Source organism: Tamandua tetradactyla, chromosome 1, assembly GCF_023851605.1.
Source record: "Tamandua tetradactyla isolate mTamTet1 chromosome 1, mTamTet1.pri, whole genome shotgun sequence".
Lineage (NCBI taxonomy): Eukaryota > Metazoa > Chordata > Mammalia > Pilosa > Myrmecophagidae > Tamandua > Tamandua tetradactyla.
Window position 1 is genome coordinate 7,614,060 of NC_135327.1, and position 16,113 is coordinate 7,630,172.

Genomic DNA, 16,113 nt, shown 5'->3' on the forward strand with positions numbered 1-16,113 from the left:
AGATGTACTTCAAGACACTTAATAATCAGAATGTCAGATGTCAAAGAGAAAGAGAGAATTCTGAAAGCAGAAAGAGAAAAGGAATCCATCACATACACGGGAAGCCCAGTAAGACTATGCATAGATTTCTCAGCAGAAACCATGGAGGTGAGAAGACAGTGGTATGATATATTTATACTAAAAGAGAAAACTGGCAACCAAGAATTCTGTATCCAGCAAAATTGTCCTTCAAAAATGAGGGGGAAATTAAAACATTTTCTGACAAAAATCACTGAGAGAATTTGTGACCAAGAGACCGGCTCTGCAAGAAATATTAAAGGGAGCACTAAGACAGATAGGAAAAGACAGGAAAGAGAGGGGTGGAGAAGACTGTAGAAATGAATACATATAAAAAAGATGTCTGAGAGTCATGTTGGACGTTTCGAGCGCAGTAGACTCGCAGCCTGTGAGCACTGTCAATCCTCCTGAGGAAGCCCAAGCCCGCTCCTGACCTTTCTCCCTTTGTCTCACAACAATGTCCACCAATGAGAATGCTAATTCACCAGCTGCCCGCCTTAACAGATTCAAGAACAAGGGGAAAGACAGTACAGAAATGAGGCGATGGCGTATAGAAGTTAATGTGGAGCTGAGGAAAGCTAAGAAGGATGACCAGATGCTGAAAAGGAGAAATGTCAGCTCTTTTCCTGATGATGCTACTTCTCCACTGCAGGAAAACCGTAATAACCAGGGCACTGTAAATTGGTCTGTTGATGACATTGTCAAAGGCATAAATAGCAACAATTTGGAAAGCCAACTCCAAGCCACTCAAGCTGCTAGGAAACTGCTTTCTAGGGAAAAACAGCCCCCAATAGACAACATAATCCGGGCTGGTTTGATTGCAAAATTTGTGACCTTCTTGGGCAGAACCGAGTGTACTCCCATTCAATTTGAATCTGCTTGGGCACTCACTAACATTGCTTCTGGAACATCAGAACAGACCAAGGCTGTGGTAGATGGAGGTGTTATCCCAGCATTCATTCCTCTGTTGGCATCTCCTCACACTCACATCAGTGAGCAAGCTGTATGGGCTCTAGGAAACATTGCAGGTGATGGCTCATCTTTCCAAGACTTGGTTATCAAATATGGTGCAGTTGATCCTCTGTTGGCTCTACTTGCAGTTCCTGACATATCATCTTTAGCATGTGGTTACTTACGTAATCTTACTTGGACACTTTCCAACCTTTGTCGAAACAAGAATCCTGTACCCCCATTAGATGCTGTTGAGCAAATTCTTCCTACTTTAGTGCGTCTCCTGCATCATGATGATCCTGAAGTATTGGCAGATACCTGCTGGGCCATTTCCTATCTTACTGACAGTCCAAATGAACAGATTGAAATGGTTGTGAAAACTGGAGTTGTGCCACAGCTTGTGAAGCTTCTAGGGGCTACTGAATTGCCAATTGTGACTCCTGCACTAAGAGCCATAGGAAATATTGTTACTGGGACAGATGAACAGACTCAGGTTGTAATAGATGCAGGAGCACTTGCTGTTTTTCCCAACCTACTAACTAACCCCAAAACTAATATTCAGAAGGAAGCTACATGGACAATGTCAAACATTACAGCTGGCCGTCAGGACCAGATACAGCAAGTAGTCAATCATGGATTAGTCCCATTCCTCATTAGCATTCTTTCTAAGGCAGACTTTAAAACCCAAAAGGAAGCTGTGTGGGCTGTGACCAACTATACAAGTGGTGGAACAGTTGAACAGATTGTATATCTTGTCCATTGTGGCATAATAGAACCGTTGATGAACTTTTTAACTGTGAAAGATACCAAAATTATTCTGGTTATTCTGGATGCCATTTCAAATATCTTTCAGGCTGCTGAGAAACTAGGTGAAACTAAGAAACTTAGTATAATGACTGAAGAATGTGGAGGCTTGGACAAAATTGAAGCTCTGCAAAACCATGAAAATGAGTCTGTTTACAAGGTTTCATTAAGCTTGATTGAGAAGTATTTCTCTGGAGAGGAAGAAGATCAGAATGTTGTGCCAGAAACTACCTCTGAAGGCTATGGCTATACCTTCCAAGTTCAGCATAGCACTCCTGGGACTTTTACCTTTTAGATTGTACAGCTGAGGTTTGCTTGTGTACTATGTTTGGTATACATTTGTCTTGTTGTTTCTCTATTTTAAGAACTCTTTTTAAATGTGATTTGTTATGTAGCACTTTTTACAACAATACTATACTTGAACAGTTCCAAACTGTACATACTATATGAAATCTGTCCTCTCAATGCGTTTTCTTATTTCTGTGTGGAATTTCATATCTTGCAGTGTCCTGTAAATAAAGATTAAATTCCACCCTTTTCTTCAAAAAAAAAAAAAAAGATGTCAATTTTACCTAAGTTGATTTACAGATTCAATGCAATACTAATTAAAATCCCCAAAACTTACTTTTCAGAAATAGAAAAACCAATAACCAAATTTATCTGGGAGGGCAGTGTGCCCCGAATAGCTAAAAATATTTTGAGAAAGAAAAATGAAGTTGGAGGTCTCACACCATCAACTTTAAGGTGTATTACGAAGTTACAGTGGTCAAAACAGCATGGTCCTGGCATAAAAGATACATATACTGATATATGGAATCAAATAGAGTGTTCAGATATAGACCCTCTCACCTATGGACAACTGATCTGTGATAAAGCAGTCAAGCGAACTCACCTGGGACAGAAGTCTCTTCAATAAATGGTGCCTAGAGTACTGGATATCCACATGCAAAAGAATGAAAGAGGACCCATATCTATATAAAAATTAACTTAAAATGGATCAAAGATCTAAACATTAGACCTAAGACCATAAAACCATTAGAAGAAAATGTAGGGAAGTATCTTATAAATCTTATAATAGGAGGCAGTTTCCTAGATCTTACACCCAAAGCACGAGCATTGAAGAAAGAAATAAATAAATGGGAACCCCTCAAAATTAAACACTTTTGTGCTTCCGGGTCAAGATGGCGGCTTAACAACGTGCACATTTTAGTTTGTCCTCCAGAACAACTACTAAATAATCAGAAACAGTACAGAACAGCTCCTGGAGCCACAATAGTGACTGGACACACAGCGTACCCCAGTCTGGACCAGCTGGATCGGCTGCGAGCACCCCCCAGAACCGTGAGTTCCCAAAACTGTGGGAGCCAGCGCCCCTCCCCCACAGGCCACTTCCCAGGGGGGAAAGGAAAGGATTTTACCAGCAGCAGGGACTGGGCACAATCAAACACCAATTGTGGAACTAATTAACAAATTCTGACTACTAAAAATAGGCCCCTAGCTCAGGTGAACCTGGTCAAAGCGGAGGTTGCTCATTTTTGCCCCGGCGCCAAGGGGGCAGGACTGACAGAAAAAGGGGATATATATAAAAAAAAGAAGGAAACAGAGGTTTTTGTGGCTGTGTATCTACAAAGGCTTGACTGCCTTTGGATACAGTGGCAGGACTTTTCAGGCTGCAACTGCCCCAGGCATAGGCAGAAGTGAGCTCTTTTGGGGGCTTATCTGGAGCTTGTGTCTTTCCCAGGGGAGGGGTGAAGCCCCCACACAGGTGGAATCTCTCCATCAAGGAATTCAGACACCACAGCTTGGTAATTTGAAGCCATTAAAACCAGCCTATAACCTCTCCTCTGTCTCTACCATCTCAGCAGGGTGAGTCTGCCAAAGTTAAAGGTACTGCATCATCTTATGCTGGTGGGACCTGCAGTCAGACAAGTGCCACATACCGGGCAGGATAAGAAAAACAGAGTCCAGAGACTTCACAGGAAAGTCTTTCAACCTGCTGGGTCTCACCCTCAGGGAAAACCGACGCAGGTGACTCTTTCCTCCTGATAGGAGGCCAGTTTGGTCTGGGAAAATCTGGCTGGGGTCTATAATATCTAAGTAGACCCTCCTAAGTGTGTGTGTGTGGGGAAGGCACCACACAAGCAGGGCAAGAAACAAGAAAACAAGAACTGAAAAATTCTCCTCTGTTAAACAAAACTTAAGCTAACAGTCCAGATAAAGCTGAACGGAATGTCAAATAACAGATAGACAACAAATTCATCCAGCAAGAAAACCCTAGATAAAAGAAGTGAAAGCAATCTCCAGAATAAACTAATTAAGGTAATTAAATGCCTAGACGTCAGCAAAAAATAACAAATCACACTAGGAAAATTGAAGATATGGCCCAGTCAAAGGACAAACCAACAATTCAAATGACATACAGGAGCTGAAACAATTAATTCAGAATGTATGAACAGACATGGAAAACCTCATCAAAAACCAAATCAATGAATTGAGGGAGGATATAAAGAAGGCAAGGAAAGAACAAAAAGAAGAAACTGAAAGTCTGAAAAAACAAATCGCAGAACTTATGGGAATGAAAGACACAGTAGAAGAGATGAAAAAAACAATGGAAACCTACAATGGTAGATTTCGAAAGACAGAACCATAGAATTTCTGAACTGGAGGACGGAACATCTGAAATCCGACAAGAAACAGAAACTATAGGGGAAAAAATGGAAAAATATGAGCAGGGACTGAGGGAATTGAAATACAATATGAAGCGCATGAATATACGTGTTGTGGGTGTCCCAGAAGGAGAAGAGAAGGGAAAAGGAGGAGAAAAACTAATGGAGGAAATTATCACTGAAAATTTCCCAACTCTTATGAAAGACTTAAAATTACAGATCCAAGAAGTGCAGCGTACCCCAAAGAGAATAGATCCAAATAGACATACTCCAAGACATTTAATAATCAGAATGTCAGAGGTCAGAGAAGAGAGGATCTTGAAAGCAGCAAGAGAAAAGCAATCCATCACATACAAGGGAAGCCCAATAAGACTATGCGCAGATCTCTCAGCAGAAACCATGGAGGCGAGAAGACACTGGGATAATATATTTAAATTATTAAAAGAGAAAAACTGCCAACCAAGAATTCTATATCCAGCAAAATTGTCCTTCAAAAATGAGGGGGAAATTAAAACATTTTCAGACAAAAAATCACTGAGAGAATTTGTGACCAAGAGACCAGCTCTGCAAGAAATACTAAAGGGAACACTAGAGACAGATACGAAGACAGAAGAGAGAGGTGTGGAGAAGAGTGTAGAAAGGAAGACTATGAGTAAAGGTAAAAAGAAGGAAAATTAGATATGACATATAAAATCCAGAAGGCAAAATAGTAGAAGAAAGTACTACCCATGCAGTAATAACACTGAATGTTAATGGATTAAACTCTCCATTCAAAAGACATAGTCTGGCAGAATGGATTAAAAAACAGGGCCCATCTATATGCTGTCTCTACTCAAAGGACACGAGGCCAAGGACACAAATGGACATTTATACACCAATGTTTATAGCAGCATTATTAACAATTACCAAGAGATGGAAACAGCCAAAATGTCCATCAACAGACAGTTGGCTAAACAAACTGACATTTAAATAAGATGGAATATTATGCAGCTGTAAGACAGAATAAAGTTATGAAGTAAAAAAAAAACAAGGATCAAAATAAACTGAACTCAGTGATAGCTGAATTGCTGAATTGCAAGTATTAAATCAAGATTTTCAAATATAATGAGGCTTATTTTATCACACTGGATTTAGTAATAAATTGCTGAGATAAAATTTTTGAAATCAACAAGAAATGAGCATTTAAAGATGTAAAATATTGTTTATGGAATCAGTATCTCATCTTTGATTTTTTTTTGGTGTATTTTAGTATATATATACTATATTTGTAACAAAATCCATATGGACAACACAACTTTTAAAGAAACATGTATATATTGGGGATGCATGTTCATTTTTTTCTAGTAGGCATGTAACATAGAACAAGTTCAGAGACTTCTATTCTATCTCTGTGCTTCTCCAGCACAGTAGCCACTAGCCACATATTTTTATTGACTACTAGAAATCAGGCTAATCTGAATTGAGATGCACTGCAAATGTAAAATATATCACAAATTTCTAAGACAGTTAAAAAAAAGGATGTAAAATATCTCAATAGTTTTTTAAAACTGATTACATGTCGAAATGAGAATACTTTGGATATATTGCATCAAATATAATAAATGATCAAAACCAAAAAAAAAAATTAAACACTTTTGTGCATCAAAAATGTAAAAAAACAGCCTACACAATAGGAGACAATATTTGGAAATGACATATTAGATAAGGGTCTAGTATCCAGAATATATAAAGAGACTGTTCAACTCAACAACAAAAAGACAAACAACTCAATTACAAAATGGGCAAAAGACATGAACAGACACTTCTGAGAAGAGGAAATACAAATGGCCAAAAGGCACATGAAAAGATGCTCAACTTCCCTAGCTATTAGGGAAATGCAAATCAAAACCACAATGAGATATCATCTCACACCCACCAGAATGGCTATTATCAATAAAACAGAAAACGACAAGTACTGGAAAGGATGTGGAGAAAGAGGCACACTTATCCACTGTTGGTGGGAATGCCAAATGGTACAACCGCTGTGGAAGGCAGTTTGGCAGTTCCTCAGGGAGCTAAGTATAGAATTGCCATATGATCTGGCAATACCATTGCTAGGTATCTACCCAGAGGATGCGAGGGCAAGGTCACAAACGGATATTTGTACACCAATGTTTATAGCAGCATTATTTACAATTGCAAAGAGATGGAAACAGACCAAATGTCCATCAACAGATGAGTGACTAAACAAACTGTGGTATATACATACGATGGAATATTACACAGCTGTAAGAGAGAAAAAGGTTATGAAGCATGTAACAACATGCATGGACCTGGAGGACATTATGCTGAGTGAGATTAGACAGAAACAAAAGGACAAATATTGTATGGTCTCACTGATATGAACTAACATTAGTGAATGAACTTGGAGAATTTCAGTTAAGAACAGAGACCATTAGGAGATAGAAATAGGGTAGATGTTGGGTAATTGGAGCTGAATGGATACAGATTGTGCAACAGGACTGATTGCAAAAATTCAGAAATTGATTGCACGATACTACCTAATTATAATACAATAATGTTAGTACACTGAATGAAGCTGAATGTGAGAATGATAGAAGGAGGAGGGCTGGGGACACAAAAGAATTCAGAAGGAAAGACAGATAATAAAGACTGAGATAATCTAGGAATGCCTAGAGTATACAATGATAGTGACGAAAATTACAAATTTAAAAATGTTTTTGCATGAGGAAGAACAAAGGAATGTCAATATTGCAGGGTGTTGAAAATAGGTGGTAATTCATATTTTAAAACTTTTAACTTATGTGTGAGACTTTAGCAAAAAATGTTTATTTGGTACAAAATTTATATTTTGACTAGTGCATTTCCTAATATAACTTATATGGACAGTTTAATTGAACACCATAAGTACACGGAACCTTGAATAGGGCATGAGATTTTGTAGGTTTGTCCAGCATGATGCTCTGATAAATACCAGAGTGATTTAACAGTGAATAAAAAGGTATTTGCAAAGTCCCCTTGGGTGAATGGCGAGAAAGAGGGAAAATTTAACTTCCCCATTTGGAGAAGGCCTAATATTCTCGCAAGCAGTTAGGACAACAAAATCAATAGGCCAAACACTCAATCTTGGAGTTTGTTCATATGAAACTTATTCCCACAAAGGATAGGCTAAGCCTACTTAAAATTAGACCTAAGGGTCACCCCCAGAGAACTTCTTTTGTTGCTCAGATGTAGCCTATCTCTCTCTCAGCCAACATGGCAAGCAAACAACTGCCCTTCCCCTCTCTACGTGGGACATGACTCCCAGGGGCATAAACCTCCCTGGCAATGTGGGACAGAAATTCTAGAATGAGCTGGGACTCAGCATCAAGAGACTGAAAAAACCTTCTTGAGTGAAATGGGGAAGAGAGAAATGAGACAAAATAAAGTGTCAGTGGCTGAGAGATTTCAAATAGAGTTGAGAGGTTATTATGGAGGTTATTCTTATGCATTATATAGATAATCCTTTGTTCTCCCCAGAGAACTTCTTTTGTTGCTCAGATGTAGCCTATCTCTCTCTCAGCCAAAATGGCAAGCAAACAACTGCCCTTCCCCTCTCTACGTGGGACATGACTCCCAGGGGCATAAACCTCCCTGGCAATGTGGGACAGAAATTCTAGAATGAGCTGGGACTCAGCATCAAGAGACTGAAAAAACCTTCTTGAGTGAAATGGGGAAGAGAGAAATGAGACAAAATAAAGTGTCAGTGGCTGAGAGATTTCAAATAGAGTTGAGAGGTTATTATGGAGGTTATTCTTATGCATTATATAGATAATCCTTTGTTCTCCCCAGAGAACTTCTTTTGTTGCTCAGATGTAGCCTATCTCTCTCTCAGCCAAAATGGCAAGCAAACAACTGTCCTTCCCCTCTCTACGTGGGACATGACTCCCGGGGCATAAACCTCCCTGGCAATGTGGGACAGAAATTCTAGAATGAGCTGGGACTCAGCATCAAGAAACTGAGAAAACCTTCTTGAGTGAAAGGGGGAAGAGAGAAATGAGACAAAATAAAGTGTCAGTGGCTGAGAGATTTCAAATAGAGTTGAAAGGTTATTATGGAGGTTATTTTTATGCATTATATAGATAATCCCTTGTTCTGGTTTGCTAGCTGCCAGAATGCAATATACCAGAAACAGAATGGCTTTTAAAAGGGGAATTTAATAAATTGCTAGTTTACAGTTCTAAGGCCAAGGAAATGTCCCAATTAAAACAAGTCTATAGAAATATCCAATCAAAGGCATCCAGGGAAAGATACCTTGGTTCAAGAAGGCTTATGAAGTTCAGGGTTTCTCTCTCATCCAAGAAGGCACATGGTGAACACAGTCATGGTTTCTCCCTTGGCTGGAAGGGCAAATGGTGAGCACAGCGTTATCTGTTAGCTTTCTCTCCTGGCTTCCCGTTTCATGAAGCTCCCTGGGAGGCATTTTCCTTCTTCATCTCCAAAGGTCGCTGGCTGGTGGACGCTCTGCTTCTCATGGCTATGTCATTCTTTTCTGCTCTCTCTCTGAATCTCCTGGCTTTTTCTCTCGTTGTTCTCTTTTATAGGATTTCAGTAAACTAATCAAGGCCCACCCAAATGGATGGAGACACGTCTCCACCTAATCCAGCTTAACAAACCACTCTTGATTGAGTCACATCTCCACGGAGATGACCTAATTACAGTTTCAAATATACAGTACTGAATAGGGATTAGGAGAGATGGCTGCCTTAAGAAAATGGGATTAGGATTAAAACATGGCTTTTCTAGGGTACATACATCCTTTCAAACCGGCACACCTCTTTTTAGTTTAAGGTGTATTAGAGAGGCTAGAGGGAAGTGCCTGAAGCTGTAGAGCTGTGTTCTAGTAGCCATGTTTCTTGGAGATGATCGTATAATGATACAGCTTTTGCAAAGTGACTGTATGATTGTGAAAACCTTGTGTCTGATGCTCCTTTTATCTACGGTATGGACAGATGAGTAAAAAATATGGATTAAAAATAAATAAATAATAGGGGGAACAAATATTAATATAAATTGAGTAGGGGGAAATACTAGTGTTCAATAAGAGGGAGGGGAAAGGGGTACGGTATGTATGAGTTTGTTTTTCCCTTTCATTTCTTTTTCTGGAGTGATGTAAATGCTCTGAAAAATGATCATGGTGATGAATATACAACTATGTGGTGATACTGTAAGCCACTGATTGCACACCAAGTATGGAATATTCATACATTTAAAAAGTTTGTGTTGTATGTAGATTGGTTTTATTAATAAAAAAAATTTTTTTTAAATGAGGGAGAAGATGGGCAGTGAATAAAGAAGTATTTGCAAAGTCCCCTTACAGGTATGGGGAGAAAGGAGGAAATATTCAATTTCTCTATTTGGAGAATCTCTAATATTCTTGCAAGCAGTGGAGACAACCAAATCAATAGGTCGAGCCTTTGATCTTGGGGTTCGCCTCTATGAAACTTATTTCTGAAAAGGATAGGCTAAGCCTACTTAAAATTAGGCCACCTCCAGAGAACCTCTTTTGTTGATCAGATGTACCCTCTCTCTCTAAGCTGATGTGGCATGTGAATGCACTCCTGGGGGTGCATATCTCTCTGGCAACATGGGACACAACTCCTGGGATGAGCCAGGAGCTGGCATCAAGGGATTTAGAAAGAAAACCTTCTTGACCAAAAGGGGGAGGAGAGAAATGAGACACAATTAAGTTTCAGCAGCTGAAAGATTCAAATAGTTGAGATTATCCTGGAGGTTATTCTTTTTTTTTTTTTTTATGGGTGATCAGAAGAATGTGAATTTTATTTTTAATATTTTTTCTGTACTTTTCAAATTTCCACAATAAACATTATATTTTCACAATCATAAAAAACAATGCTTTTTAAAATCAAATCATGGAAAAAATTTTTTAAGTTAATGAAAAGTAACTAATCCACTAGTAAAAACTTAAGCAGATTTGGGAGGAATATGTGAAACATGGTAAATTGCCAATTAGCCTTATTTTTCATTTTCAAATAATATTTGTGTTAATTTTCCACAAATCTGCAAAGATAAGATTCTTGTTTTCTGAAAAAAACAGTGCTATAGCAGAAAGCCCAAAATGAGATCTGTATAGCTCAAAACAAATAATGTTAAAAAATATGACATACACTTGAATTTGAAATACAAAAAGCAGGTGAAAGTAAGAATGAAATTGAAAAGAGGAAATTATCTTGAATTAAAAACAAAACAAGACAAGTGTTTGAAAAATTGAAAATGATTGGACTCTTAGTTCATCAACATAGTAAGATTGGCAATTTTCCTTCTTCTGCCTTTTAAACTAAGTTTCCCAGCCTGGAACAATAGCACCACTGGGGACCTGAGGAAATAAACATGGTTTCGAAGCAAAACTAGACCTTGGTAAGCACCTAGCTCAGTGGCTCCTGGAATATTTTGATTTGTTGGACTGGTGAGTCGTTCTTCTTTTTAAAAAATTAATATTAATTTTTTATGAAAGTAATGCATGTACATAATTTAAAGTCATTTCATAAATTCTAACAAAGAACAGCAGTTGTCTTTCCTGCCACTTTCTGCCGCTCTACCCTGGAGGTTATTCTTATACTTTATATAGATACCCCTTTTTGGTTTATGGTGTATTGGAGGGCCGAGAGGGAAGTACCTGAAACTGTTGAGCTGTGTTACAACAGCCTTGATTCTTGAAGACAACTGTATAATGATAGAGTTTTTACAATGTGACTGTGTGATTGTGAAAACTTCGTGTCTGATGCTCCTTTTATTCATGGTATGAACAGATGAGTAAAAAATATGAATAAAAAAATAAACAAATAATAGGGGAAACAAAGGTTAAAATAAATTGGGTAGATGGAAATACTAGTGGTCATTGAGAGGGAGGGGTAAGGCATGTGGTAGGTACGAGTTTTTTCTTTTTCCTTTTTCTGTAGTGATGCTAATGTCATGGTGATGAATACATAACTGTGGGATGATATTGTAAGCCACTGCTTGTACACCATGTATGGAATGTTTGTGTGATAAGTTTTATCAATAGAAATTTTTTTTAAAAAATGAGGGGGAGTTTCAAATATTCACAGATAAACAGAAGCTGAGAGAGTTTTTAAAAAACAGACCTTCCCTACAAGAAATGCTAAAGGGAGTTCTACAGGCTGGAAAGAAAGAAGAGAGAGGCTTGGAGGAGAGTATAAAATTGAAGATTATCAGTAAGGGTAACAAAAAGGGTAAAAAGAGAGACAAAAACCAGATATGACATATAAAAGCCAAAGGATAAAATAGTTGAGGTAAATATTGCCTTTAGAGTAATAATAGTGAATGTTAATAGATTAAACTCCCCAATCAAAAGATACAGATTGGCAAAATGATCAAAAAAATATGATCTGGGCTCCTGGGAAGATGGTGGAATATAATAGGTCAAGTTTACCCCTGCTCCAAGGAAGAGCTAGAGAAGTGACAGAAAAACTGGGACAATGATTCCAGGGTGGAAGTGACTTGAGAGGATCTTCTCCATTATATAGGGAGGCACTCATTGCAAAAGCTGAGGAACTGAGATGCAGAAAACCAAAGACCATCCATCTGTGCAAACAGCCTAACACACCACTTTCCAAAGGGAGGCCTGGAGCCTTCAGGACTCCACAGATGGGGAGACTGGAACTAGGAAATAAGCCAAGCCACATTCCTTGAACATGCTACACCATGTGTTAGGTCTAATTAATTTATCAATGAATCAGACATATACAGGTTATTACACTCCAAAACATTAGGATATACATTCTTCTCTAGTGCTCATGGAACATTGTCCAAGATAGATTATATGTTGGGGCACAAAACATGTCTTTAGAAATTTTAAAAGATTGAAATTATTCAAAATATGATCTATCTATATGCTGTCTACAAGAGACTCACCTTAGACCCAAGGATACAAACAGATTGGAAGTAAAAGACTGGAAAAGATATTCCACACTAACAGTAACCAGAAAAGAGCTGGGGTAGCTATACTAATATTGGACAAAACAGACTTTGGATGCAAACATGTTATAAGAGACAAAGAAGGACATTATGTATTAATGAAAGGGGCAATCCACCAAGAAGAAATAACAATCATAAATATTTATGCATGTAAGCAGGGTGCCCCAAAATACACGAGGCAAACATTGTCAAAACTGAAGGGAGCAAAAGACGTCTTCACAATAATAGTTGGAGACTTCAGTATACCACTCTTATTTACAGACAGAACATCTAGACGATCAGTAAGGAAACACAGAACATAAAGAATATGATAATGATGAAGAAACTAAACCAAACAGACATATACAGAACACTGCACCCCAGACCAGCAGAATATATATTCTACTCAAGTGCTCATGGATCATTCTCCAGGATAGACTACATGTTGGGTCACAAAACAGGTCTCAACAAATTTAAAAAGCTTGAAATTATACAAAGCACCTTCTCTTTCTCTGACCATAATTGATGGAAGCTAGAAATCAGTAACAGGTGGAGAACTGGAAAATTCATAAATGTATGGCAGTTAAACAACACACTCTTAAACAATCAGTGGTTGTTTTAGTTAGTAAGCTGCCGAAATGTCATATACCAGATCTGAAACGACTTTTAAAGAGGGGAATTTAATAAGTTACAAGTCTATAGTTACAGCCTATAAAAATGTCCAACTATGGCATCCAGGGAAACATACTTTAACTCAAGAAAGGTCGATGAGTCGGGAACACTTTTGTCAGCTGGGTGGTCACGTGGCTGGCATCTGTTGGTCCCTCACTCCTGGGCTCCATTGCTTTCAGCCTCTGTTCCCATGGGGGTTCCTCACTTTGCTTCTCTGAGGCTGGCTTTCATCTCTTGGTTTCCCTTGGCTCTCTCCAGGTTCTGGCTTGCTTAACATTACATGGTGAAGTCTGCTGGGCTCCAAGCATCTGTGTCAGCAATCTGTGTTGTTTCTGTAGCTCTCTCTATTGCGTCTAACATTGCTGTCATTTTCAACTCTCTCCAAGATATTTCCTCTTTTAAAGGATTCCAGTAAACTAATCAAGACCCACCTGGAATGGGTGGAGTCACATCTCCATCTAATCAAAGGTCATACCCACAATTGGGCATGTCATGGTGCCATGTGGATAATCTCATCAATCAAAACTTTCCAACCTGTAGTGTTGAATCAGGATTAAAAGAAACAGCTGCTCCCACAAGATTGGATCAGATTAAAACATGGTTTTTCTAGGGTACATAACATTTTCAAACCTCAGTGGTCAAAGAAGAATTGCAAGAGAAATACAAAATATCTCGATAACAATGAAAATGAGAACACAACATATCCAAACTTATGGGATGCAGTAAAGGGAAAGGGAAATTTCCCTTTCCCTTTCCTGATAGGGAAATTTATAACCCTAAATGCCTGCATTAAAAAAGAAGAAAGAGCTAAACCCTTAGACTGGCAATCTTGGAAGAACTAGAAAACAAACAGCAAACTAATCCCAAAGCAATCAGAAGGAAAGACATAACAAAGATTAGATCACAAATAAATGAAACTGAGAAAAAGAAAACAATAGAGAGAATTAACAAAACCAAAAGTTGGTTCTTTGAGAAGACTAATAAAATTGACAAATCCTTAGCTAGACTGGCAAAGAAAAAAAAAGAGAGAAGATGTAAATAAATAAAGTCAGAAATGGGAGGGGGGAAGTGCATACTATTGACCCCACAGAAATACAAAAGATCATAAGCGGATACCATGAACAATGGTATGCCAACAAATTAGGCAAGTTAGATGAAATGGACAATTTCCTAGAAATACACGAATCCCAGGACCAGATGGCTTCACAAGTGAATTCTATCAATCATGTCAAGAAGAATTAATACCAATCCTGCTCAAGCTCTTCCAAAAAAACTGAAGAGGGAACAGTACCTAATTCATTCTATGAAGCCAACATCATTCTAATACCAAAGACAGATAAAGATACTACGAGGAAAGAATATTACAGTGCAATCTCTCTAATGAATACAGATGCAAAAATCCTCAACAAAATGCTAGCAAACTGAATCCAAAAGCACATTAAAAGAATGATACACCACAATCAAGTGGGGTTTATAATAATAGGAATGCAAGGGTGGTTCAACATAAGAAAATTAATGTAATACAAGAAAGTTACATTAATGTAATTAACAAATCAAAGGGGAAAAATTCCATGGTCTTATCAATTGATGCAGAAAAGGCAATTGACAAAATCCAGGATCTGTTCTTGATAAAAACACTTCAAAAGACAGGAATAAAAGGAAACTTCTTCAACATTATAAAGGGCATCTATGAAAAACTCACAGCTAACATTGTACTCAATGGTGAAAGATTGAAAGCTTTCCCCCTAAGATCTAGAAAAAGACAAGGATGTCCACTGTCACTGCTGTTATTCAACACTGTACTAGAAATTCTAGCTAGAGCAATTAGGCAAGAAAAAGAAATAAAAGGCATCCAAATTGGAAAGGAAGAAGTAAACCTTTCCTTATGTGCAGATGACATGATCCTATATTTACAAAGTCCTGAAAAATGTACAGCAAAGTTAGAAGAGCTAATACAGGAGTTCAGCAAAGTGGTGGGATACAAGATCAATATGCAAAACTCAGGAGTGTTTCTACATACTAGTAATAAGCAAATTGAGGAGGAAATCAAGGAAAAAATTCCATTTACAATAGCAATGAAAAGAATAAAATATGTAGGAGTAAGTTAACTAAGGATACAAAAGACCCATACATAGAAAACTACAAAAAAATTGCTAAAAGAAATCCTAGAAGACCTAAATAAAGGAAGGGCATACCAAGTTCATGGATTAGAAGAATCAATATAGCTTAGATGTCAATTCCACCCAAACTGATTTACAGATCCAATACAATGCCAATTAAAATCCCCATACCTTACTTTGCAGAAATATAAAAAACAATAAACAAATAGCTAAAAATATCTCAAGAATGAAAAATGAGGTGGGAGTCTATCTCACACTACCTGGCCTGTGATCAAACAGCATGGTATTGACATAAAGCTAGACATGGTGACCAATGGAATTGAATTGAGTGTTCAGATATATACCCTCTGATCTACGAATAACTGATTTTTTTTTCTTTTAACTTTTTAAATTGTATAATATAACATATATACAAAGAAAGAAGAAAGAAATAGTTTTTAAAGCACTCTTCAACAAGTGGTTACAGGACAGATCCCAGAGTTTGTCATGGGCTACCATACCATCCTCTCAGATTTTTCCTTCTAGCTGCTCCAGAATATAGGAAACTAGAAGGAATAAATTTTCTTTTTTTTAATCATCAGAATCGACTTTTGTGTGTGTGTGTGAAAATAAGATATATATAAAAAATCAATAAATTTCAAAGCACAGCACAACAATTAGTTGGAGAACAGATTTCAGAGTTTGGTATGAGTTACAATTCCATAACTTTAGGTTTTTATTTCTAGCTGCTGTAAGATACTGCAGACTAAAAGAAATTTCAATTTAATGATTCAGCAATCATATTCATTTAATAAACCCCACCTTCTCTGTATACCTCCACCATCACCTTTGAGCTTTCTATTCCACTCTTTGGGGGTATTTGTACTATG

General features: G+C 37.7%; 1 protein-coding gene and 1 pseudogene across 4 annotated transcripts in view; one reads left to right on the forward strand and one right to left on the reverse strand.

Annotated features, from left to right (window-relative positions):
• The window catches only part of PKIG (cAMP-dependent protein kinase inhibitor gamma), a 149,771-nt gene that overhangs the window by 13,785 nt on the left and 119,873 nt on the right, over window positions 1-16,113 (reverse strand). The gene's annotated exons all lie outside the window — the stretch shown is intronic.
• On the forward strand, window positions 410-2,243 carry LOC143690066 (importin subunit alpha-1 pseudogene; annotated as a pseudogene).